This window comes from Strigops habroptila, chromosome Z (assembly GCF_004027225.2).
Source record: "Strigops habroptila isolate Jane chromosome Z, bStrHab1.2.pri, whole genome shotgun sequence".
Lineage (NCBI taxonomy): Eukaryota > Metazoa > Chordata > Aves > Psittaciformes > Psittacidae > Strigops > Strigops habroptila.
The window spans coordinates 42417168-42444082 of NC_044302.2; the positions used below are offsets into that span (position 1 = coordinate 42417168).

The following is a 26915-nucleotide window of genomic DNA, read 5'->3' on the forward strand; positions in this document are numbered from 1 at the left end:
GAATTTGGGCTGTTTTTCCAGTATTTTTGCATGTCTGGTAGTCTGTTCAAAGAGCAGTGCTGTGTAATGCAGCAATAAACATCTCTGAATGTTCAGTTGCTATCCAGGCACCCCGAATGGCACCCCCAACACGTGTGCAGACCTGTTTTTCCTGCGTATAACCAGGGAGCCTAAAACGACCTGAAAGCTTCAAAACCTTGGGTTTCCATGATTTCTGTGGTAAACCTGCTTGTGCCCAACCAATCTTGGGTGTTGCAGGCACACCTGGGGAATCATCACCTGTGTGTGCTCAGCAGATTCAGCACACTTACATGGTCCTCACTGTGGAACTACTGCGCAAAATGCATGGCACTGAGATGTCATCTGGTAGAAATATGGGAGCCTGGTACAAAAGTGTTTGTGATTATTATGTCATACTAACATATTATTATGCCATTACCCCAACTGAGGGTCTGATTCAGGGTGAAAATTCCTCTGTCAGATTTCTGCTTGAGATAGTTTGGCTCCAACCACAATGTGTGAAGAATCTCTCACAAGATAACAACATCTTACCACCATCGTAAGACATTGCTGGGTCAGTTTTTATTACTTTAGGCCTTCCAGCTCACAAAAAGAGTGAATGATTCGAGTTCCTTGGTTGCAAAAGGGACAAGGCAAATGTACATTAGAGTTTGCCTGCTTGAGTAGTTAGATCTGGCCCATCTCAGTGCATTCTCTGCTAAACAATTGTGAATTTGCTTAGTAAATACTGAGATGTGCCAGAAACTGGAGAAATAAGTGAGATAAAAAAGAGGGACATGCTTTGAATTGCTTTCATGCCTGTATTTTCAGTCAGTAAACAAGCATGTGGAGAGTGTCTCCAGGTTCTGCAAAGCTCTGTCAGATGTGTGTTCTGCTTCCTAAGGTTTGCTGTTAGTGACAGAAGATGCTGTTCAGGCCCTGTGAGTGTTGCAATAACTTACACTTCCTTTCCCTTCCACCAGGAAGAGCAAATTGCAGACAGAAGGGAGACAGAGAAAACTAGTATTGTTGTTATTACTGAGAGGGTAGAGGGGATTCTTATGAAAGAATTCAGCTAGGGCTGCAGATCTGAGCTCTCATGTGTGTACTCTTTTGTTAGTTCCAACAAGTGTCTCTCTGAGTGATGATTTTCTTCATCTCTTACAGCCATGAAACTCTCCGTGACATTAACTGGGTCCATGGGAGACTGCTACAGAGGACTTGGACTTTGAGTCTTAGGAAGGGGTAGAGTGAACCACTTCCCAGTGTCCACCTGACCCCATGCAGGACAACAAGGCATGGTGTCATTGCCTGTGCCCACCTTTTCTACCTGGCCAACGGAGCTGGTGCTGTAGAGCCTGGTGTGCCTGGCTCAAGGGAGCACTGAGCTTGGGTAGAGCTGGTAGGTGGTACTTTTGTTTAAAGAGTAATTAGGAACAAAAGAGATATTGCTTCTGTTTTCTTTAAGACCTTTAAGTATTCCCCACAGGGCACCACGTGAGGGCTGCTAAATGCAGGATCCTGAAGATGACTTTTGATAGCTTCCTACACTTATCAGGAACAAGGTGACACTTGTGAGATTCGTGGGAATTGCTATTACACATAATCCTTCAATGAGATAGTCAGAGAAGTGGCTGAAGGTGCTTCAGCATGTGTACAGCTCCTCCCTCACGCAAATCCTTCCCAGTCCTGCAGGGCAGGCTGCAGTGCAGAGATGCGGGGTGAGTCAGAGAGCTGGTGGCTGGGCACCGAACCACCCAAGAAGTCTGTGGGTTGGTGTCTCAATTGTGCATGGAGGATGTTGTTCCTCTGTCAAAAACACGTATTTGATTAAGTGTGGATGACCAGTCCTGGCTTGCAAGGCTGGTCACACCGGGTGGGATATGGTTCCCAGACTCTGACAAAGGTGTATATCAGAAGACATTTCTGGAAGTTTCCATTCCAACCCTGTGCACCCAGCAGGGCTCACCACAGTGCTAGGTCAGGTAGTTCAGGCCCTCATCCAACCGAGTGCTTGGTGTCTTCAAGGTGGGATCTTCAAGATCCTACCACGTTTTGTTGCCTGTCCCAGGGCTGCACTGCTCTCATGGGAAAGAGTTTTCTCCTCACATCCAACTCCTCTTGCAACTTGTGCCCCCCCAGTCTTCTGCCCTGTCACTGGGCACCTCAAGAAAAGTCTGGCTCTGTCTTCTCTGTAATGCCCTTTAAGGTAGTGGGAGACTGTAATTAGGACCCCTTCATCTGTCTCCTTTCCACACTAAGCAAATCTTCCTTCGTACAAGGCATACATTATATTTTGCAGAATGGCTTCAGCAGAGACATCTCTCTAACGTGGTCAAGAATACATTAATCTCTAGTCAGGAGCTTGACAAGAGGCAGTGTGGAGGCAGGGCATGTTTTCTTTAGGTGGCACAAGGCAACATGCTGATTGGAAGTCATGGTGGTCAGTTCTGAATGACAATAGTAATAATTTAATGATGCGAGGGGATGAGGCAGGGCAACGGAGAGTTGCAATTCCCTGTGCATGGCTCACCACACTTTACTGCCCCCGGAGAGGGTCTCGTGCTCCTCCTTACTCACCATCGCGGCTTGTCCCTGTTTGCTGGGTTAGAGTATGTTCCTCCTGACCACAGTAATATTTGCTTTGGTGGCTTTTCTCTTCTGCTGTTACTTTGTCCATCCACTTCCATGAGTTTGTGTTGTGGGGTTTTGCGCCAGGGAAAACTGCTGGCTCTCCTATAATTAACAGTAATGGGTCACACAGCTGGACTGTGTGTGGTAAGAAGAAATGCCTCCTCTGGCTGAACATGAAGCTGCTATCTGCTAGTTTCATTCATTGCCTCTTTGTTCTTGTAGTTATTGCCTATGGACCTTCTCCTTACTTCTCACCATTCATGGGATCTACTTTCTCCCTAGTCATCTCTTTTCTAGACCACTGTGTCTTAATATAGTTGCTGGGGAAGAAACTCATCCTTACTTCTCATCATTTTCCCAATATCGTTATCTCCTTTTCCAGTTCCTCTTTCTAAGCTAGGGAGATAAAGGTTAAATATTACTCTAGTGTCATTGTAAGAGGTGCGTGAAAAAGGAGAGTTAAAATGAGGTGTTCGGCTATGTTTAGCAAGGAGGAGAGAATTGGCCAGTTGCTGGTTCTTTAACTGTTGTTTTCTCTGGTTGTCTGGAGGCTTCTCAGTGATGTAAGCAAAAATTATGAACTGGACAAACTCTTAGCAGCATTATTGTTTGTCCTTTGTCCAGGCCTTGGTCCTTTAGGCATCTTCAGTAAAGGTCCCAGTGGTGGTGTAACCATTTCCATGCTGCCTAATTTGCTGCCTGCCAAGAGACATTTGAAAACAGAGACAGTCCCTTCCCTTGCCCTGAAGGCAAGAACTGTATTCTTATGAGAGCACTTTTGGGAAAAAAACCCAAAACTGCTCCTTTTATTTCATTCCCCTCCTTCCTGTTCTCAGTGGTCAAATGGTACTGTTTCAGGATGGCATCTGAAAACATCCTCTCACTCATTTGCCACTGGGAGGCTAACACAGGCTGTACAATGGCTGCCCCACCAATGCAATCTGGAGATGTTTTCCATATTTGTAGCCTGGGCTGGTTTCAGAATCCAGACCAACCCGGTGTGTGGAAATGGGTTTGTCAGGTCCAGGTGTTGGGATGAGACAGGGCATTTCAGTAACGGCCTGTAAGGCAGAGGCACCCACGAGAGTGACTCTGCGATGGAACTAGGAAGACTGGAAAGTGGAAGAGACCCTTCAGAGATGATGTGACCCATGAAATAAGGCCACTGGAGAAACATCTGAAAGGAGGGGAGAGTTCTTGCAGTGACCTGCAGTGGACCCCGGAGGCCCCTCAGCAGGTAACACTGGACTTACTCCCCCTGTTTCTTGTGTGAGGGTCACAGGAGAATCATCAAGCCCTGAAAACAATTCGAGTCAGGCTAATACCGTAGTTATTAAAGCAGCTGAACCCATTGGTTTTATTGTGAGAAAATGGCTTCTCAGACATGCCTGGAAGAAATGGAGCTATTTTGTTCTCTGAGTTGCCTTCTTCAGAGGAAATAGCCATGGGAGCAGGATGTGTGTGTGTGTTTGGAGAGAGGAGTGTTAAAGCTCAACTCATGAAAAACACTCGGGATTGCAGACAGGGTAAGGCTGGCAGGATTTTCTGTCTGCTTTCAGCCTTATTAAATATTTATAAATACATGGGTCTGGATTTGGCCTAGAAGTCAGCCCCCATTTTTGCTGGCACAGCCCAGTTCTCAGAAGCTTATTGTGCAGGGTTTATGGCATCCGAAGCAAAAATAGCTCTTTGTGGAGACATGGCTGTCTTAAAGAAAGCAATGGGCACTCAGGAGGGCAGCAGAAGAATGGATGAAGCAGTAGTCTATAATTTTCTTCTAGGAATGATATGCTAGTTAGATACCCTCTGCTTTTTACAGTTATCCTCTCTTGCTGTTGGAATATAAAATACACCTGAAAAAAACAAGAAAAGCTGCTTTAAGAGTACCTCAGAGAGCAGCAAAGAGTGGACTTTTGCAAACTGTTTTTTCAAACCATTGTTCCTGGTCTCCTTGCCCACAAGCCATCCCCACAGTTCAAGGCACAGGTTCTTCCGTGATAAGAGAAGACATAACATGTATGGTGCTTTGGCCTTAAATCCCATGGCATCTGTCATTCCACATCCCCCCCCCCCCCCCCCCAGTTCTGCCTCGTGACCCAGATCTTCACCTAAGTACCACCTCTGTGCTTTCGTTTAACTTCCACCAAATGCTGCAAGGGATGTTGTACTTATGAGAGCTTCTTCCTCTGGGTGCATACTCAAGAAAGAGTTTTAACAAACATAGAAGATGGACAGAGGTGGTGTGCCCACTTTTTATTCCTTGCAGCAAATGCATGCCCACTGGGGGAATCAGGGTGTTTTCTTATTCAAGAAGTCTTTAGAGATTATGGGAGTCCTGGCAAGATGAAACTGCTTCTCCTGGCAGCAACCGAAACACATGCCATGAGAGAAACACTGGGGTATGTAGCATCCAAACTCCCAGGGGTGGAGGAGAGGTGGTTGGTGCAGGGCGATGCATACAAATGTTCATACAGCATTTGCATGGATATCTATCTGACCATGTGTTGTAGCTAACCTCTGCCAGCTTTTTGCCATCTGTGGAGATTGCTGGGGTGGAGGAAGGGAGAAGCAGCCCCACTCTCCAGGGTACAGATGTTTTACACTGTGGGTACAGTGCTGCTGGGGAAGTGTCATGGTTTAAGCCCAGCAGTAAAGCACCACGCAGCTGCTCGCTAACTCCTTTCCTTCTCTCCCTGCTCCCAGCGGGATAGGGAGGAGAATCAAAAGAATGTAAACTCCACAGGTTGAGGTAAGAACAGTCCAATAACTGAAGTATAGTATAAAACCACTACTTCTACTACTAATAATAACAATTATAAGGGAAATAACAAGGGGAGAGAACATAAAACTAAAAAGGGAAGGGAAAAACAGCAATAAACAGCAGTGCTGCCCAATTGCTCACCACCCACCCACTGATACCCAGCCCGATCCGAGCAGCGATCTGGGCCTTCTGGGTGGCTCCCCCCAGTTTATATACTGGGCATGATGTGCTGTGGTATGGAATACCCCTTTGGCCAGTTTGGGTCAGGTGTCCTGTCCCTGCTCCCTCCCGGCTTCTTGTGCCCCTCCTCACTGGCAGAGCATGAGACTGAAAAGTCCTTGATGGGAGTAAACATCACTTAGCAACAACTAAAAACATCCATGTGTTATCAGCATTGTTCCCAGGCTGAAAGTCAAAAACACAGCACTGCACCAGCTACTAGGAAGGAGAAAAACGACTGCTACAGCTGAACCCAGGACAGGAAGATGGACAGGAAGATGCACTGGCTGTGTCAAGGCCAAAGCATGTCTTCAGTGGTCAGTGCAACAAGACCTGGGTGCTGGCCTGAGCACAGTACCACCATCCCTTCTGTTCGTCACTGTCCTTGATGCTGCTTTGGCTCAGACACCCCAAAACAATGCCCAGGCCTGGGAGTACTCCCAATCCACAGCCTGGACATGGCCATCTGGTGTGGTGCAGGGGAAGGGGGATGTAACCCTGCAGACCTAGGCAGAGCGGTGCCAGCTGACCTCCAAGGTATGGAATGATCCTCAATCCTTTGGGAAACTCCCATAACCATCCTCACCTGCATCCCTTCAAAGTCAGTCCAAGTTCAGGCACACCAGAAGTCCCAGTCACACAGGTGTCTCACCAGACTACCTGCACTTCTGGCCTTGGGCACCATTTTTCCTTCATCCTTCATTCCACTGACCAAAGCCAGCCCCAACTTCCCAAGCAGCAACACTGGCAAAGCAGACAGTATGAGTGTCTATACACATTTAGGTGACACATCGCTTGGAGGGGTGCCCTGCAGTCAGCATCATGCTGGAGCTACGACATGTTCCTGCCAGGGCTGCAGTAACATGGAAGAACATGGCCTGCTGTGGTGCATCCTCTGCAGGTATCCCCTGGAGTTGGCTGAGTGCCTCTTGCCCTGATACCTCCCAACCTGCTGTCCATCACAGGGGGGGCAGCCACCAAAGGGAAGGGAGGCTGGAGCCTCCATGCTCTTGCCCAGGTAGGGATGGCTTTGGTGCCTTCTGTAGATGTAAGAGTTGCCACACAAATGATCCAGCTCCCAGACAGCTTTAGCTCTTCTGCCATGTACCCCAGCTTTTGGAATACATGGAAACTTCAAGATGAGTTAATGACGGTGAGAACAGGCTTGTCTGTATTGCCAGTCCTGCTGGGAGGCCCCAACAACCCTTTAAGCTGCAGGAACGGCACTGTTCAGAACTGGCCCAGGGCAGGTGCCGGCTGGCTGCTTGGGCAGGCAGAGATGCTCTTCGGCTGTGCCCAGCAAAGAGAGTGGAGTTGGAAACCAAAGAGAGAGGGACCTTGGGCCAGCAAGGGAGAAGACGGGCTAAGGAGCATATTTATTTCTTTGATACTGTACTCTTTGCTTCTGGTGAGAAAAACATTCCTGGGAGTCCTTCTGCCGTGCTGGTGCAGCTGCGTCTCTGTCACAGCGTTCATGAGGGAGAAGCAGACAGTTCTCAACCTGTCTGGTTGCTGCTGTGGGCATGGTTTGTACTTGCTTTATTTCTGCCTGTCTCATTGCTTCACAGTTCATTTGGCTGAATTCTTCATACAAAATAATGTGTTAGGTGAGCTCTGTGCTGGGAACATTGCAGGAAGGCACTAGCTGTCCGGGGAAGGGATGGGCAGAGGGGCTCTGCTTTCAGCATCCATTCTGGCCACCTACCAAGCAGTTGTGCTTGTTTGCTTTGTCAACCCACCTAAAATAGTAATAATAATAATAGTAGTAATAGCTTCAAGTCAAAGAAACACACCTACAAAACTAAACCTTTCTGGCCAGTGGCTGTGCCCCTGAGTCTGCCACAGTGTGTGCTACCCGCTTGTTCCAACTCTTTGCTTTGTGTTAAACAAGGAGGAGCGAGACTAGCACGTGCCTGATGTTTCAGTTGAAAAAACTTCAGCTGCAAATGAGTGGAAGAAGTATTTCCTTTCCAGGCCTTCAGTTTTGGTCCCCTTTCAGCAGTGCCCTTAAGTGGGTTAACAAGCTTAACAAACCAAAGGGTCGGTTGCTGCTTTGTTTGTTCTGAAAACAGCATAAAGGGGTGCCTCTGACGCAGCAGGGCACAGAAATGTATGAGTGGGTTTGAGGGGAGGGAAAGAGTAAGGCCTGGGTGAAGGCACGGAGCACAGAGACTAGGAGAGATATGGGGAGGAATGGTGCTGCTCCAAGTTGCTGTGGTGCACCTCGTCCTGCCCCACTGCTGAGCATCTGGGGTGGGGGGCACTGGGGTCCCTGTCCTGGTCTGGGCTGAAGCTCTGGGTCTGGTGGCAGGCTGAGGTGCAGAGGTCCACTGCAGAAGATACGGACTTGAACCAAAGAAAGATCAGAGAAGGGCAAACAACTTGGTTTTTTTAGTGCCATTAGAGGGAAGAGTGACCTGAGGTCTTTCAAACTTGTATATCATGTCCAGAATCGCTTGGTAAGTTCTGGTTCTGAAAGCCTTACGGCAAACAGTGATGGTGGCTGAGTGAGAGGTAGCTCACGAGGGATATTCAGACCCCAGATGAGTTTAGGCATGTGTAAAACTAGCCCTGTTTCAATTACTCCAAAAGCTATGATGCTGAATGCCTCCCTTCATCCCCTCATCCAACACCTGTAAAATCCACACCCGATGGTCACAAAAATCATGGAAAAATACAGATTAGAAGAGGAACACATGGAGGCCCCTGGTCCAACCCCCTGCTCAAAGGAGGTTCTCGCCAAAGCTAGGCCAGGATGCTCAGGACCTTGTCCTGCCAAGTGTAGGATATCTCCTAGAACCGAGGTCCCACCACCTCTTATCTTGGCCTTATCTGTACCACTGATAGGAAGCAATTTTTCCCTTACATCCAACCAGAATTTCCCGTGTTGCAATGTATGCCTGTTGTCTCATCCCTGTGCATCTCAGAGAAGAGTCCATCTCTGTCTTCTCTCTTGCTCAAGTAGGCAATGGTGGTTTGCAAATAGATCCCACTGCAGCCCTGTATTCTTCAAGCTGAACAAGCCCAGTTCCCTCCACTTCTTCCCAAAATGCCCTGCACTCACATCTCCAGGCTACCTTTGTGATCCTGTGTTCGAACTCTTCAGTTTATCAACACCCCTCCTGTTTTGGGAAACCCCACATCTGCCTTAAAACCCCAGATGTGCTGAGCAGAGAGGTACAGTCTCTCTCTGCAAGGTCGGGTTATGCTTCATGCTAGCCAGTTCTCAAGACATGTGCTGATGTCTTTTGTTACTGGGTCTAGAAGCTGTGCAGAAAAGAAGGTGATGGCACATCTGCACAGCGTATGCCTTCTGCTACTGGAAACTGTCTAGATGACTTGGGAACAGTGGAGTATGCTTGTGTACAGTAGCGTGAGACTGGCTCAGAGTTCTCACTGTTTGTGGTCTAGCTGCACAGGACTATATTGCTCTCCCTATTTATCTGTTCCATCCTACAGACTCATACATGAACTAATACTGTGTTTAAATACCCCCTGTGGAAGTTCAACATGCCTGACATAATTCCTCTGTCCTCGTGTTTAGAAGCATTCCTTAAAGACTTTGTATCATTTAATATTTACATCATTTCACTCTATGTTCCTGCAGTTTCTAACTGGCGGTTATTTACAGAACAGAGTGCAAGAAGTACTTTTGACAAGCACATGTAGTGACTGGTTTCAGAGAGATGGGGCAGGGCTCGCCTTACAGACATTTTTAGACTTAATTAGGAAAGGCTGTGGGGAAGAAATAGCTGCACCTACATTCTTCTGTTCCCCACTGGGTTTAGCTTCTCTAGTGTGTGGGATACACTTTTTCTGTGCACGTGGTCAGTTGGACTGACTCTTCATAGGCACAGCGGTCCAACACACTGGAGTCTGCTCCCAGCTTTCAGTTTGGCTGCTCTTCCTTGGAGGAGCACAGTATGAGGAAGAGGAGCACCCCAAGCAGTTGTGTAGTCACCACGCTGTTAAAGCAACAGATGCTGTACCAGTGTCAGCGATTTTACCACACAGATTTTACACAGGCATAGTGGCCTCCTTAAGCTCTGCCTAGGAAAAATGGTCTTTTCTGCTTCACTGTGTTGTGACAAATGGGTTGTATGAAGAGATAAAAACAGCCTTTGAACGGGCGTCTTGCCTTTTCGTACAGCTTTCAGTTCATTTGCTCCTATTTCTGCAGCAGTATAGGGCATGGAAAAGCCAAGGTTCCAAAAGATCCAAAAGATTCAGCTGTCTCTGAGAGGTGAAATGCTGTTCACCTGAGCGGAAACAAAAAAGAAAAAAAAGGATCAAGTCACTTTTACAGCCTTCCTGCTCCCTCCATCTACCAGAAAGATTGGGGTTTTTTTAATGCAGAAAACTATTTATTTTCTAGCGGAAACAGCATAGAGATTTGGCTCATCACTTGCACTCCTCCAAAACCAGAAGCTGCTCCTGTAAGCTCCTAGCTGACTGAATTCTGTCCACTGCAAAGCGAGTTTGCATTTCCCCAGAGGTGATTGGAAGTGATCTTTCTGAACTCTCCAGTATTAGAGTTGATGTGTATTTCGCCACATCCAAGGTTTTTTCCAGGATTGCACAAAGCAGGCAGAGTTTAGGAGCAGCTTTATTTCACCTTTTGGAAAGGAATGACTTCTGGGTTATTTTTAAGCTCCTTGGTAGTCAGAAAAGCACATTACTCATCTGTTCTCGTTAAACAGATTTCAGGAATGGCTGAAATCCCAGGAGCTCATGTATTAAGAATATATAACAAATTGATTCTTTTACTTCCTTGTGCTTTGGCAGTGCATTGTACCTCTGAATGGCTTTAAAATGGCAGGAACAGATCAGATGCCCAGAAGACAGGCATGTCAAGCTGTGTGTGTGTCTTTGGGGTAGTTCATTTCTATATAGGCAGGCTTCAGAAATAAGCAGCAAAGGCATTTAGGGTAAACTTTAGAGCTATGTGTCTTCCCAGCAGAGTGGCCACTTACACATAATGTAATTGCTTGTAGTTAAATTGGATGTGTGTGTCTTTACTTTGTAACGTAATACACAGCCATATCTGATTGTGGCATTATGCCCAGTAATGCCTTCTATGAAGTATTAACAAATTGAAAGGCAAGGTGTTGTCTTATAATAGTGAAATTTTAATGAATAATGAAAGTCAAATTCCTTTTCCCCCAAAACTTCGGGTTCAAATGTCACATATTTTCCCTGCTGCCATTACTGCCATTGTTCTGGTTGACAGCTGAGATCCTCATGTAATCTATATAATCTATATAACCCCGTCTGTAGGAGCAGAGGTTTTTAGAAAAGAGTGGAGCAGATGTAAGACTGAGAAATCCAAGGGAGCCTGTGGCAGCACCACCTCCCCATGCTGGCTGCCCCAACGCTGCAGCACATTTTGGTGGCTGGGTACTAAAATGAGCTGATCCCCACTAAAAGTCACAAGAGATGTGCCAGCGCATAAGGAGACATCATTTGCAAATGACCTGGCTTGCAGTCAGGCTCAAGCCATAGCTATCAAGGTGCAGAAATGCTTTTGGGGAGGGAATGGACACACACTGCTGGTGACGCAGCTCTCAGGTGTGCAGCAGGAAAGGGGCTGACCTGCAACCCCGATCTCTTACCGAGAAAGCAAAGATGCTTCTTGTCCTGAGTTTTGCATGTTGTGTGCTGCGTACTAAACTAAACTTTGCTGCTGTTTGGATTGGACATTCCAGATCAGTGTTAAAATCCCATGAGGCTTTATCCCAAAGACAATGAATGGTTGCCTCAGGGTCAAGAAATTCCTTTCCTCATGCCTTTCTGCCATGGTGGTCCGGTGATAATACTTTAATGATATTATCAGGTGGACCTCAGTAGAGCCTTGTGAGCTCTTCAGGACCTAAAGATTATTTCTCAATCCAGGTACATGCCTCTGTCTCTGGGATGTGACACTTGCATCCAGCAACATTGCAGGCTTGTTGTAAGAAAATATTCATGACAGTTTTTGTATTATATTTTGCCTGGAGACAGAGAGGAAGATAGTGCTTAGCTCATGCCTATAAGTATTCAATAATCACTAGGTCTTTGTGACATTTTTGTGTCATTTTAATTAATTGTGAAAGTGCTCATATCTACATGCCTGAGGAGACATACATAGGCAGGCAAAAGCTAAATTCCACCTGTTTGGTTACAAGTATTTTAGGTCCTGGAGTTGCTCACCTGGCTCTTCTGTGGTTTGGTTGCAAAACTGAGTAAGGACTGAATCCCCTGGTGCTTGAGATCCTCACTGTGTGTGCACCCAAAAGAGCCTTCCCAGAAGTGCTGAGCCTCAGAGCTACTGCTTATTTTAAGGAATGTGGGGTTTTTTGATGATACACTAAAACCCCCACATTTATGAGGCAGAAAAATCATGGAGGAGTAAAACTCCTAGGCTCACAGATCATATTAGCATCCTGTCCTGAAGACTGCCCAGGGGCAAACACCCTTTCAGCTCAAGCTTTGAGTTCACTTGAAGAATGGGTTTAGTTACTCCAAGGTGGGTTGGTTGTTTGCTTTTTAAATACATGTCTAGCTTAAATATCTGTTATTTTATGCATCTCTTAATAGAAGTGGGTTATAGGTACATCAGAAAGGCACTAACACATTTTCCATCAGTGTTAATCCTGTTACAGGGTAAGATGGGCTACCTGCTGTTCTGGACTCACCAGGAGTGCAGAGCAAATTGTAAGTGTCTGTCTGCCTAAGTAATCCTCTCTATTCTGATATTTGATTGGTATGTTCTGGGCTGTTTTGTTTATGAGACATATATAGTATTGCAAATACAAAAGGCTGTCAAGAGGGAGTGGTAAAATTGCCCTGGAATTACCGTCCTTCAAAATTCTAATAGTTAATGTGACTGCTCATTGCTTCGGAAATGGTTTGGGCGTGATAAAGCTTTATGTGCACATTTTAAGTGCATATAAAAGATAGAATCTGGATGAGGGGAAAAGGGTGCAGCTCCTCGTTTTTGGCTTAGGGTGTCCAGGACATGACAGGGCACGTCCTGCTGTTTTCTGTTGTGATAGATGTGAACTTGAAACCCAAGCCTTCAAGCTGGGGGGAGAGAGAGAAGGGGGAGGGGGAGGAAGAGGAATGCTTCCAAAGATAGGCAAAAGAGATATTTCCACTACAACAATTAAACCTGTTAAATGTGGTAAGTTTAATGTACCCTTAAAAGCTATCACAGCCCAAGTGCAGGATCTGGCTGGGATCTGGGCTCCTGTGTGATCTCTGGCTGCTTTTGTGGCCATGCTTCACTTCCCTGATAGCACCTCATACACACATGATCACCAAAGCCAGTAAGCTTTGCCTTTTATGTCTTCAGCTCTTGAATGTCCGAGATGGGATTCCTTGCCTCTAGGCATCTGGCACATGGGAGAATCCACATCTCGTCTGAAACCAGCAGGAGCTGCAGCCTGCTGGTCTGCAAGGGGGCAACAACAGAATGACTTGTCTCTCCTTGGGCAGAGGAGCTGCCTACCTGTCTACCGGCAATACCACAGCTGCCGAGCACAGGCAGGGCAGTTCAGTGCTCTTCCCTGGGCAGGGATGAGCTTGGGGCCTAGAAGAGAGAAACAAGTTGAAGCTTAATCCGGGATGTTGGCTGGTTTCTGGAAGATGGAGATAAAGCTTATCTGCTTTGTAGCCGAGGGGTGTCTGCAGCTGCAGCTCTCTCCAGGTGAAGGAGCTAGGTTCCTTGTTGCCCCTGGAGGACCGAGCAGCAGGGAGTCTGGAGGGACTTTCTTCTCCTTCCTGCTGGCCAGCAGACCACAACCACAGCTTTTAGATGCTTATACTGCTTTTCATCAGCAGTGCAGTTATCACGTGGAGGTTCAACATCACAGTCACTCCACATGAGCTCCACCTTAAATCAGCACGAAAGTTGAAGATGGGGCAGGATATGGCAGCTCCTTGCTAAGCTGGGTATTTTCCTGTATGCACATGGCACCATAGCGTGCTTCTGGTTTCAGGGTGGAGTTTGAAATGTGGCTTCTGATCAGCAAAGCCTTTGTACCCTTCTGTCTCAGATCTGTTAAATGTTAAGTGTTCAACAGAGAGTTAGGTCTTTTTGTTTGGTAGGGGTAAGCTGCTAAAGGGCTGTGTCCTGCAAACAACCCTTGACTTTACACCTCTCACACCTCTGGGATCTGAACCAGCAGAGCTCAAATCTGTGACCCTAAAAGCATGATACAGAATCAGGGTTGCGATGGCCCCACTGAGATGTGGGGTTGGCTGTGGAGGAAAGCAAGTCAGGGAAGTCCACCTTGTTGGCAGGTGCAATGTTCCTTGCTCATCCTTTCACTGACATGTTTTGCGCTGGGGTAGCATACACGCTTAATTGATTTGATAGTAAAAAGGACTCCCTTTAAAATACATGCCTGAGCACTCCAGAAGGGCACTTTTTTGATTCTGTTTGTACATGACAGTAAGTGAATGATCCTAGCAGATCCAGGTCCTGCCACTCCAGGCAGTGGAAGAAGCAGAGATCCAAAGTTGACTCCGCACTAGAATTACTTCTTTTTCTGAGAGCAATTGCAAGGAAGTTCCTCATTTGCTATCCAGTGGATTGGAAATCTTTTCTACCCAGCACTGACTGAGCCAATTGTTTCATTTTATCAGGCTGTGAGCACTTTCTCAAAATTAGAATGTACTTCTTTTCTGAGCTGTGAGAATGGTATGACAGTACTGTATCTATGGTGACATAACTCATAAAGTTACCACAGGCAGGAGCTTATATTTGTTGTTTAGCTTGCAGTGGAGTCATTCTGTGTATGATTAAATGTGTTTGTCTTTTAAAATAGGTGAAATCCACAGCCTTTAGCTACTAGCAGAGATTCCTAGCTATTAATTTAGCTCACACAGTGCTAACAGCTTGTTAAGGGAATAAAGGTGACAGGAGTGAGAAACTGTTAGGAAAAACCCAGCAGAAGGACCCCTTCAGGAGAGAGGTGGTGCTGGGTATTGTCAAGATTTCCTGCCAAGGATCCTCTGAGTGCTGATGGAGAGGGTCCCCTGCCCAGTAAGCACCAGTATGAACTCAGTGATAACCCACAGAAAGAACCAGGTTCAGAGGTAACCTCTTCTCTTAACCTTTATTGTGCTGTAAGAACAATTCTGGGTACATTTCCTGTAAAGCTAAAACAAAGTTTCCATATATCTCACTGGGAAAAACATTTCTTGCTCCACATCTAATAACTTACAGTGTTCACTAGTTATTTGAGATACAAACAGATTTGCCAGCATAGTGTTTTTTTCCTAAGAAAACAGCAGAGCACTGAAACCTGAGCTTTTAAAGAAATGTGAACAGAAACAGTGTCTGAAGTTCCCCCTTAATACTTCATCATGGCAAAAAAACCCTGTTAGCAATGCGTGGAGGTGTGGGGTCATCCTGAGAAAGATGAGTCAGTTTTCATTCTGAAACTCTATGGTGGGCAGTGAACTGCAAGTGCCCCGGGAGTTTGAGCGTGTTAGTTTCCGTACCAGATCTTTAGCTAACCCCAAGCAAAGAGCAGCCACCTCTTTGTCTGCATGTGTGTGAGCTCCACACCTGTAGTAATCGGGAAGAAAGCATCAACTGCTCCCGACTGTAGCAGCCAGATGCAGCAGGCTGTGTGGTGCCCTAGGGATTAGTGTCCTGCTATTCATTTGGGCCTCTTTGGAGTGACAGGTAGAGTTGTGCTTTGGCTGCAGAGCTTTGGCAGGCATACTGCAGGTATTACTCACCATACAGCTTTGTTAGGATGTCAGATTAAAGCACACCCAAACTAAGCTTAAAGCCAGATTTCTTTGCTGTGTGTAACTCATTCCAGTAGCTCACTTTTTGTCCCAAGATAAGAGCATCAATGCTCCTTTTTTCTAATTAGTGAGACTATGTTTACAAGACATTGTCAGTCCATTTCCTTTATGCTATCTGTTTTATTGTCTGACAATACATGAACTTTCTAACTCTAGGGGTTTACAAAAGATGGATTTCCCTGCTAGTTTTCACATATGACAAAACCTTTTCGCTGGTGCCAGTATGAAATTACAAGTGGATGTTCTTTCTTACAATAACAGGGTATTCAGAACTGCAGCACAATACCAACATGCTGATTCCCAGGTTGGGCCAACAGCAGAGCATCAAATTGATAAAAAAGAAAAGTTTCTTTCTGCAAATTGTGATTTTTTTAGGAAGGGAAATCATTTTGCAAGGGTTATTTTTGCATTTTCAAGCATTACGTTTGCAGCTAAACTGGTGAAATTACGAATTTCAAAGGTGAACTACAAAGTGGGTGAAAAACTGGATGGACCAACAGGTTCAATGGTACTGGTCCATCAGCCAAAGAGTAGCTGGCAGAGAGTTACAAGTGCCATTTCTCAAGGGTCAGTACCAGGCCATATCAAGAACATAGAAGAGGGGATGTAGGGCACTGGGGATGGTACCATGCTGGGGGAGCAGCTGGAGGGGAGCATAGAGGGACCTCAGCGGGCTGCAGAAATGGGCTGCCAGGAGCCTTCCAGAGCACTGCCTGGGCAAATGAGCCCAGCTGCGGTGCAGGATGAGACCCACAGTCTGGAGAGCAGCTCTGCAGACACAGAGGGACAGCAAGGGGCACAGGCATTAGCTAGAAGCCCTGTGACCTCAGTAGATGACCAGGGCTTGGGTGGTCCTTGGAAGCCAGTGGAGCGAAGGGCTTCCCCACTGCTACATGGCACTCATCAGGCAGCATCCGGAATTAAGACCAATTTTGGAACACCCAGTCCAAAAGAAGCTTTGACAAAACAGAACTTCCCCACAAGCATGGTGCAGCCCTGGGACAGGGCTTTTACAGTGAGGGTGGGGGGGCACTGGAATAGTTTGCACAAGGAAGTTGTGAATGCTCCATCCCTGGCGGTGTTCAAGGCCAGGCTGGACAGAGCCTTGGGCGGCATGGTCTAGTGAGAGGTATCCCTGCCCATGGCAGGGGGTTGGAACTAGATGATCTTAAGGTCCTTTCCAACCCAAACCATTCTATTCTATGATTCTATGACAGGGCTTAGAAAGGGGATAGGATCTCCATCCTTAGGGATAACCTGATACAACTTTGTGATAAGCCCTGCTTATAGCAGGTCATTGGACAAGGGCTCTCCAGAGATGCCTTCCATTCTATGTTTTTCCGATCTCCTTTAGTGACATTTCTCAAGACTTTTGTAGCAGGACTGAAGTTGGGATGGAGAATTTGTTTTGACTGAATGCAGCTTCTTATGCCATACGCCAGGAAGCCTGTGCTGACATTAGATAGTGACTTACCACCAAGAGACTATATGCTCTAGTAACAGGAGAATGGCAACGAGGTCCCACAACACACTTGTGCCTTTCCTCTTTCTGATACCTCAAGAATCTCAAACCAAGGAGAAACGCTGAAGTGAGCAGAGTTCTGAGGTGAAATTATCACCCTGTAGTAATCCGTGGATCCTAGGGGGTACACAAGACCTGCCCAGAAACCAGCTTGCCATCAGCAATCAAGAGGGGCCCAGGAGGCTCAATAAGAATTTGATAGCCGTCGTCCCTCATTCACTTTGTCACCTGAAGTGGTCCTGGCCAGATTTCACCTCTCTGTGCCTGTGAACACATAGCTGTGAGGGGGTAGGGGAAATCTGTGAATGAGTAAGAGCAAGTGAAACCAGCTTTGCTTAAAGTGATTTCCTGCTCTGTAAGAGCTGGGGCAGATCAACCGGTTGCAGAGGTGCTGAGAAGACCCACTCCCAAGAAATTGCAGAGCACTAACTCTTTGGTAGAGTTGAACTGGGGATTCCACATCTTGATAATACAGGGATCTGCAGGAGGTCCATGGTGTGAAACTCGATTTCTAGCACTTCTCTAGCCTGGCAGAAGCGAAGTGAAACTGAAACACACACTGCAAATAGACCTGAAGAAAAAAATGACCTTTCTTCCTACAGAAACACATGGATAATTGCCAGCCTAATTGAATTGTTCTCCTACATAGCTACACAATGTTGGAGAAAGTGTGGTTTCAGAGCACTGTCTGAGAAGGAATGGATGGAAAGCATGCATGCTTTCCATCTGCCAGATACTGTTGCAGGCTGAATAATCCCGCTGGGCTGCTGGCTTAGTTTAGCTCTTCAGTTATGAGCAAGTCCTACACTCGGTCCTCATGTGAGTAAGCCCTGGGGTCACATAAATAATCCCCAGGATTACTCAGAAATTAATTTTTAAAATGCGATTAACACATGACTGGGAGCTGCAGGCTTTATGCACAGGATCACGAAAACACTCCGGTGGGAGGGCACATAAAATCATAGAATGGTTTGGGTTGGAAAGGACCTTAAGACCATCTAGTTCGAACCCCCCTGCCATGGACAAGGACATCTCTCACTAAACCATGTCGCCCAAGGCTCCGTCCAACCTGGCCTTGAACACTGCCAGGGATGGAGCATTTGCCACTTCTTTGGGCAACCTATTCCAGTGCCTCACCACCCTCACTGTAAAGAACTTCTTCCTTATATCCAACCTGAACTTCCCCTGTTTAAGTTGGAACCCATCACCCCTTGTCCTACCACTACAGTCCCTAATGAAGAGTCCCTCTCCATCTGGAGGTCTTTGCTCCAATGCATGTCTAAAGGCAAACCTGACTTCAAAGCAGAGTCAGGTTGCTCAGGGCCTTGTCCAGCTAAGTTTTGGACAAGTCTAGCAGTGGAGATCCCACCACCTCTCTTGGCCCTGTCCCAGGGCTGCCCCGCTCTCAAGGGAAGGAGTTTTGCTCCTTATGTACAACTGGAATTTCCCATGCTACAACATGTCCCTTCTTGTCCCTTAGGACAAGGGACTAAACAAGATGTTATAAGACAAGATGTCCCTGTGCACGTCCGAGAGGAGGTTGGTAGCCACCTGTGAGGCAGTGAATATCTGCAATTAGGTTTACCCCAAGACATCTCTCCTGCAGGCTAACAAAGCCTGGCTCCCTCCATCTCTCATCAATACATCAGGCGCTCCAGCCCCACCAGCCATCTCCATGGCTTTGCACTGGAGATCTCTTCAATTTGCCAACGGGTGATGCTTGTTTCCACCCCTAACATATACACAGGAACTGCGGCTGCCCTGAGAAGGCAAATGCTCCTCTGATATTTTAGTGCTCATATGGTTGTTCCACTCTGTTCCCTTCAATGATGCTGTACCCTGTGTCCTCTCCCATGTGAGACAGAAAGAGGGAACAGCGTGAGTCCGTGAGGGGAAGAGGTGCTGTTTGCCATGCAAGGTGTTAAGCAGCAGAGTGTTGGCAGCACAGGACCTTGTGGCCAGCTGGTGATGGCCCTCTGGACTCTGGCTAGGTTAGAGGATGCTTAGAGGCAGGATTTCACCCAGCACTTTGGTATTATCTTTGGCTGAGAGCCCAGGCTTTTTCCACGTCAGTACTGAACAAATGTGTAAATAAAGCATGTTACATTTCTGTTACGCATGTCCTGCTATCTCCTTTATTTGGCTTTTTATCTTTTTGCTTTACTTTCTTTTTCCTTACAAAATGTCTTGGCTATTTTCCTTTAGTGAGCATTGACTCTTGGGGTCATGATGCTCTGGCTACAAGTACTGCTCAGCCACACAGAGACCCGCGTGGCTCAGGCAAATGCCTATTTGCCTGCAGTATTGCTATGTATCTGGGACTTTCCAGTGTAGATACAAGCTCCAGACAATGACTGTTGAGCAATGCTACAAAATCCGTGGGCCAGATCTCTCTCGGGGCCTACTCCAGCCGTGCCAACAGCACAGTCATCGTATCAGATATGAACCGACATTACCATTCCAGCAAGAGTACACTGTGACACTCTGAAATACGTTAATACCACTTAGTGTCTGAGGGATGAAATACACTGAATTGCTAAGGGAGAAAAACATTTAGTATCAACTTTTGAAATGTCACATAAACTCTTGCCTATTTATGAAGCTCTTTGTACTCATCACAGCACATTCACTGCTCAGGGGTTCACTAGCTGGGGTACGGACAGTTTTAACCTAACGCGCTGATTTCAGCTCTCATTCTCAATATTGCAGTTTAAGTAAGCTCACCACACTGAAGCTGCGTGCTCCACGCAGCACATAACTGCAAAGTTATTTACTCCTGATGAACGCTGCATCTTCAAGCCTATTTGTTTTGCTGAGAGCATTGTGACCGGAGCTCTGCAGACCACTTTGGGGTTAAGCTTCTTCCCGTGAGGCTCTGACAGGACCAGTCCAGCCTGCAGGGGAAATGATTTGCACTTCACAGCACCTTTGTGCCTTCCCACTTAGCTCAATGGCCTCTTGGAGAGATGCAGCTGAAGTTCTTGGGCCTTAAATATCTGTCCTGAAAGACAGGGCAGCCCACCACAGGCTGATCTCGGGTTACAAGCAGGTCTTTGCAGTAGTCAGCTGTGCCTTATGTAAAACACAAGCCTGAAGTAGGATGTAAGAGTAAGGTGAAGTACATGTTAAAAAATACACCATTATTTCTGATATTGACGTGAGGTGCTGAGGAGCGTGCGGGTGTTCGTGGTTAACCTGGAGTTTACAGGAATCAAACAGAAACGTGCGTTGGAAACCCAGGGTTAGCATGGCCGAACCCCCAGGAATGCTCCGGCATTTGCTTCTCAGCTGTACTTGTTTAGGCAAACCAGACAAAAAGTACCTGGTTTAGTCTGAAGAGGGAAGCTGGAGTCCAAGGTAAACATGTATGGGCAGCACTTCTGAGTAGCTTGACTTTCAAGTTTCTTGAGAGCAGTCATGCCCACGGAGTCAGTAATGAGAAGGAATTTGTTTGCTGAAGGATCTCTGGGGCTCAGTGCTTCTTTTCCAGGTGGGGGCATTCAGACAATTGATGAATGAAGCATTTTCTGTCTGGGACAGCAAATATTTAACTGGAAAGTATAGAAAGATCTGTGCTTCTGTGTTTTCAAGGCCTCCTGTAGAAGGTGTCTTTCCTGCAGTCACAAAACAAAAAACACAAACAGGAGGACAGAGGCTGGGAAATGCAGGAAAATCAGAAAAGCTGTGCCCCTCAGTGTAGTGCACTGAGGTCCTGCATCACCTTCCCTGCAGCATGTGCAAGAAGCCTGCTGCAGATGCTCCTCTTAGAAGTCTGCAGCGTGCTGCAGAGCATTTCTACCTCCCTATTCATTTCATTTGAGCACCCCCCAAATCCCATTCATCATATTATATCTATTCACTGAATGATTAGTGTGATTTTCTTTCATTGTACACAAAATGTGACCTGCCTAGAAATCCCAAAGCGATGAGAAAAATTTTTACATGGAAGTGTCGTTCTCAGGTTTTTCCAGTGTTGTGTCCAGCAGCTTTTGGACATGAGAGTGGCATTAGCAAGTACTCAGAACTTTTTGGCATGCAACCTTTAGTGGCAAGGTAGCCAGGCTGCCAGGATGCATCCGGATGGTTTGTTATCACATCTTAGCATGGACAGCCACAGGCTGTGGAGGCCTGATCCAGGTGACAGCATGGTTCCAATGGTTTCAGCAGAAACTGGAGTTGCTCTCAAATATCAAACCCAGCTAAATCTTCCCATTCACTAATTAGGTTATATTTTGTGGTTCACCCTGGAAATGTAGCTCCAGACAAAGAGTCTTAACAGTTGTTCTGTGACTGGCTTCACTAGCTCAGAAAGAGCTGGGTTTGCCATTGAATTCTAAGATGTCACAGATGTGAGCTGTGCACACTTGAGGCCGTGGCACATTTGGTAGTCAAGCACAGCATAAAAGAGAGGTCCCTGAGCTCTGCACGCTCCGCCGCTGCAACCGACTCAAGGGCTTCTCCGCTCTGGCAGGATGCACACGATGTGGCGGGTGAAATGCCTGCCGAGCAGAGCTATGACGAGGAGGCTTGAATACACACTTAACCACTCCATGGCTCGCCCAAGTGGAGACTGGAAAGAGTATCTGCTGGGGACAAAGTGTTCTTAGGCCAGCAACCCAGCCAGCTGCCCTGAGAGCAGTGCATCTCTTCAGAGCTAAGCACCGGCAACAAGAGTGTGGGGAGGGCAGGAATAGAGGAGCGGAGAAGAGGTCTAACAGGAAGGTGAAATGGGCTTTCTCTTGGGATTAGCACTTCTCTGGAGCACATCTCTGAGATCTTGATGGCAGGGTGTTGGCTGGTTCTCTGGGCTGCTTCTGCAAAGTGATTCACTCTCTCGTTAAAGGTGGTCAGAAGTGGTTTTCTGCACTACCAGATCTTGAGTCGCCCATGATGGGAGAGACATTTAGGAGAAAGCTGTACAAGGAAGTGGTGGCAAAAAAAGATAATACTCTGATGCAACAGAGGGTATGCCCAACTTAATAAACAGTAAGAGGTGGAAGAGAAGAATGCTGGGCTTATTCAGGCTGGGGATAAGAAGGTTGAGGGGGTAGCTAGCTGTTGCCATCCACTCCCGCACAGGGTTACAGGGGAGAGAGACTCGGACTCTTCTCACATGTCTACAGGGAAAAGACAAGAGGCAATGAGCACAGTTTGCAACAGAGAAGATTTTGGTTGGACCTATAGAAAAAATTCCTCCCACAAAAGTGGTACAAGTGATGCACCAGAAAGGTGGTGAGATCTCTGTCCCTGGGCATTCTCCAGACTGACAGGATGAGGCCCTGGGCAACCTGACATAGCTTTGGTGAGCCTTGATTTGAGCAAGGGGTTGGGCTGAAGACTATCAGATATAGATCTTTCTGTGATTCATAGAATCACAGAATCATAGAATGGTTTGGGTTGGAAAGGACCTTAAGATCATCTAGTTCCAACCCCCGGCCATGCGCAGGGACGCCTCACTCTAGACCATGTCGCCCAAGGGTCTGTCTAACCTGGCTTTGGACACCGCCAGGGATGGAGCATTTACCACTTCTTTGGGCAACCTGTTCCAGTGCCTCACCACCCTCACTGTAAAAAACTTCTTTCTTATACCTAATCTAAACTTCCCCTGTTAAAGTTTGAAGCCATTACCCATTGTCCTACTACTACAGTCCCTAAGGAAGAGCCCCTCCCCAGCATCCTTGTAGGCCCCCTTCAGATACTGGAAGGCTGCTATGAGGTCTCCACGCAGCCTCCTCTTCTCCAGGCTGAACAGCCCCAACTTTCTCAGCCTGTCTTCATACGGGAGGTGCTTCAGCACCCTTTCTTCAAGAAGCTCTATAGCGATCCTTCTGGCACAAGATTAAGTCATGAATGCTAATGTCGTTTGGTTTCTGTAGAGCAAAGCCTGTCACACCACTGATCTTTGGAGGAATGGCTACGTCACTGCTAAAGTAGCCCTAGATCTCAGCTGCTGGCAATTTCCCCATGCTCTGTAGTAGGTGGGAAGAGGCATGAAGGACACAGGTAAACCAGGGACAAATGAGGGCTCTGCAGAGTGGGAAAGGCAGCGATGGAGTTGGAGAGTGTGGATTAGCTGGAAGTGCCCATAGATTTGGAAAGGATCTGCTGAGTTTACAGTGGTATGCTGCACCCACTCCCATGCCTGTCTGTGGTGATTAACTCTCCCAGTTAATCGCCATGGAGGCACTGGGGTGACAAACGAAAACCAGGAAGCCTGGACAGGTTTTGGCTCTACTGCAGAGACCCCTGATAGAAGTTATTCTCCAAGCTACCTGGCTGAATGGAAAACCTTGTGGGAGGCATGTACTTGTGCCCCTCTGCTATGTGAAAAGGCCTTGAGTCCACAGACTGCTTCTGAGCAGAGCCCCTCCTGGGCTCATGTGGTGTGAGACGAGCTGATGGAGGGGCCAAGCGTGTCCCTCCTCAAGAGGCAATTGTGTGAAGTGCTCTTTCCTGGAAGGACCCTTGGGCACCAGATGTTTAAGGGATGGGGCTTTAGCAGCAGACAGGGCAGCACGGCCATCACTGCACGCCTCTGGAAGGATGGAGGCAAGCAGAGAAGTGGAAGTGAGAGATCTCCAAGCGTAGCTGGGCCAGCATAGGTGGGCTCTGGAGGCTTATGGGGATGGTCTGGAGGTAAAAGGGGCTATCACCGGCACAACATTCCTCAATACGTCTGCTCCTGCGGCTGTGAGTCACCAGCAACCTGGATGAACAGCTCCTGCAGGAATCCCCCCACGCAGCAGAGTGCGCAAGCAGCCCCTGTGCAGCGCGGAGCACAGCTCCATCGGGATGTCGTTGGCAGTACCTGGTTGCAGCTAGCTCTGCCCGCCGGGAAGCAGTTCTCTGTGGATGTGTGAGCCTGCATCCAAGCTCCATGTTTTTCAGTTGAAGATTGCTTCCTTTTTTCTTAGTCTTTAAACATTTGTCTTTCAGCCATAAATGGCTTTTAACAAATCCTGCACAAAATATTTCAATTATTAAAAAAAAAAACCAACAAAAACCCCACAACCCATGTCTCCAAATATTCTCACCCTTTAACAAAGGATTTGCCATTTTTGAGAGGAGCTGCCCTCCTGCCACAGTGACAGGTTTCTCTCCTTCCCTCTGAGCTTTTCCTAGACTTTTTCCTGAATCTCTGTTCCTCCCTTTTCCGAGGGAGAGAAGCCAGGCAAAGCTGTAGGATGTTAAGCTGAAATACGTTCTGATCTCAGCCTTTTGAGACAAAAATGGGAAGTAGTTTTGGGGATCATTTTGTGGTATCCTGGGGGCAGCAGAAAACCAGGATACGACAGCTCTGGAGATGGAGAATGGGAGGAGGCCTTGCCAGGGAGGCCCAGCACATGCAGCAGAGCCTGTGCTGGTAGATGACTCCCAGGCACCCAGTGCGTTGCCTGAGTGAGCTGGTGCCCCAGCCCTTGCACCTGGAGAACCTGCAGCTGGCATCTCTACGCTTGCTCTTGGTGCACTGCAGTGATGCCAGCAAAGATCAGATTTTAGGACTGGTGATGTATGCTGGCTTCAGTATCCACTTAGGGGCTCAGGGAAAAAAAACTCGGAAGTTTTTATGGCACCATGTCCCAGAAAACACAAAGGAATCAGACTACAGAGAGACAGGACACAATGAGTAACCAGTAATCCTGGGATCAGCTGTAAGTTATTTTTCTCCTTCTTAGTAGCCGGCACAGTACTATGTTTTGGCTTCAGTCTGAAAATATTGCTGATAACACATGGATGTTTTTAGTTGTTGCTAAGTAATGTTTACTCTGACCAAGGACTTTTCAGTCCCATGCTCTGCCAGTGAGGAGGGGCACAAGAAGCCGGGAGGAAGCAGAGACAGGACACCTGACCCAAACTACCCAAAGGGGTATTCCATACCACAGCACGTCATGCCCAGTATATAAACCAGTGGGAGTCACCCAGAAGGGCAGATCGCTGCTCGAGTCAGGCTGGGTATCGGATGGTGGGTAGTGAGCAATTGTATTGTGCATCACTGCTGTTTATTGTTTTCTTTTCCTTCCATTTTTAGTTTTATACTCTCTTCCCTGGTTATTTCCCTTATCATTATTATTATTATTAGTGGTAGCAGTAGTAGTTTTGTGTTATATTTTAGATACTAAACTGTTCTTATCTCAGCTTGAGGTTTCTACATTCTTTTGGTTATCGTCCCTATCCCACTGGGAGCCGGGGGGGAAAGAGGAGGTGAGCGAGCGGCTGCATGATGCTGAGTTACTGGCTGTGCTTAAACCATGACAGCAACCCTCCTCTGAAGTTTAATAACTCCAAATTCTCCTCACCTGCTTCTCCGGACTTCTAGGGCAGGATGCTGTTGTATCTCCGGTTGCTGCTTTGGCTGGTCATTGCAGATTTGCTGCCGATTCCTTTTCCGCAGCTCTCTCCACAGAAGGGCACACAGAGTAGTCATTACCACTACAAAGGGTGTATTGAATAGATTGTTTCAGTTCTTTTGTTTTTTAAATTTAGGGTTTTTGCACCCAAGGCAGAGGTTAGGGTGGCGACCCACCGAGAAGTGGTTCAGTACATCTAGCAGGCTTTCACTTCTACATGTTATCACAAACACAAGCTCCCTTCTGCTTCCCAAGATATCTCCCCTCGTAACAGAAATGCCCCAGAAATTACGATGACAAGCTAAATATACTGTATGTGTTTGAGACCTGCCCACCAGCTTCTTTCCCTTCTCCCCAGCATACATCATTCGAGCTTTTGGGCCTCTCTCTTTTTAAAGCCCAGAGAGCTTTTGCCAACAGTCCTTATGTAAATGGAAAATTTATGCACACACCCCCATGCATGTGCAGTCATTCCTTCTGCTTGCTCACATACCCTAGCTCTCTTGAAAAGGCTGTCAGACATCTCAGTTTTTCCAGTCAAGGCCTCTCTCTCCAGTTGCAAAATTTACTGGACCAATTCTGAGGACTCATATATCTATCTGCTAAACCCAGGTCTAACAAGGCCCGGGTGGAACTTGGCACCAGTCTCGTGCTGTTCTTATCAGTGCTGTATGTCTGCTGATTTCAAGAACTACCTCCCAGACTATACCCCATTGCTGTGCACCCACACAGTACCCTTAGCATGGTCTCATGGGGACTACATCCATGTACTACAACCTGATCTCCTTTTAAACTGAACTGTGCCTTAGCATGAAAGGTATTGGAAGCTATAATTTAGTCTCAGTATGCCATTTTCCATCTCTTCACCCTGTCATATAACCTGACATCTTTGTTAGAGTGGGCTGACTCTGAAGAAAATTGTATTCGATATCTCTTATACCATGATGAGTGATGTTTTACTTGCGTAGATTGAGCCAAGCAACTGCTACCTGAGGTTATTCCCATAGCACATTCCTTGGCGGGATATGAGATCCCCATCCTTTGAAAAGAAACTGCAGCTTTCATACTGCAGTGAAGGCAGCCAGCAGGTCATATGTGAAGACTGACAACAAGCCCAGTGACATATAAACTGCCCCAAAAGTGCTGAAACATCTTGACTATATAAGAGATGCTGGGTTGGAGGAAGCAGTGTGAAGCTTCCTCCCCTTTCTGCCTGGCTTCCATGTGAGATCTGCAGCAGCCATACAGCAAACCAGGGAAATGTGACTAACCCTAATTTACACCCATGAGTGATCCTGGATTCTCACCAGTCCTGCACAAACTCCAGCTAAAGGCACAGCATAAACAGGAGAATGGTAATTATAGCAGTCAGATGGCTTTGCCAGCCTTTTCCACTTAATCTCAGTTTAGGTGCCTAATTAGTATCCCTTGAAGATCTGTGATGTACTTGTCACGTGGATTAAAAAGCAAGCAACTGATAAAAAATAGCTCTCTGTGGAAAGTCCTATTTCTGACTATTCCTGACACAGATCCAGCAGGCAACTGTTCTCAGCACATCTCTCCAAAACAAAGTAGAATCACAGAATCAAGTAGGTTGGAAAAGACCTTTAAGATCATCAAGTCCAAC

The 26915-nt window shown here is 46.9% G+C and overlaps 1 long non-coding RNA gene across 2 annotated transcripts in view; it reads left to right on the forward strand.

Annotated features, from left to right (window-relative positions):
• Nucleotides 1-26915, forward strand: part of LOC115601344 — a 35382-nt gene that overhangs the window by 3587 nt on the left and 4880 nt on the right. For both annotated transcript variants that reach the window (XR_003989311.1, XR_003989312.1), the window contains one exon: nucleotides 1168-1402. This is a non-coding gene — a long non-coding RNA (uncharacterized LOC115601344). The remainder of the gene's footprint in view (nucleotides 1-1167; nucleotides 1403-26915) is intronic.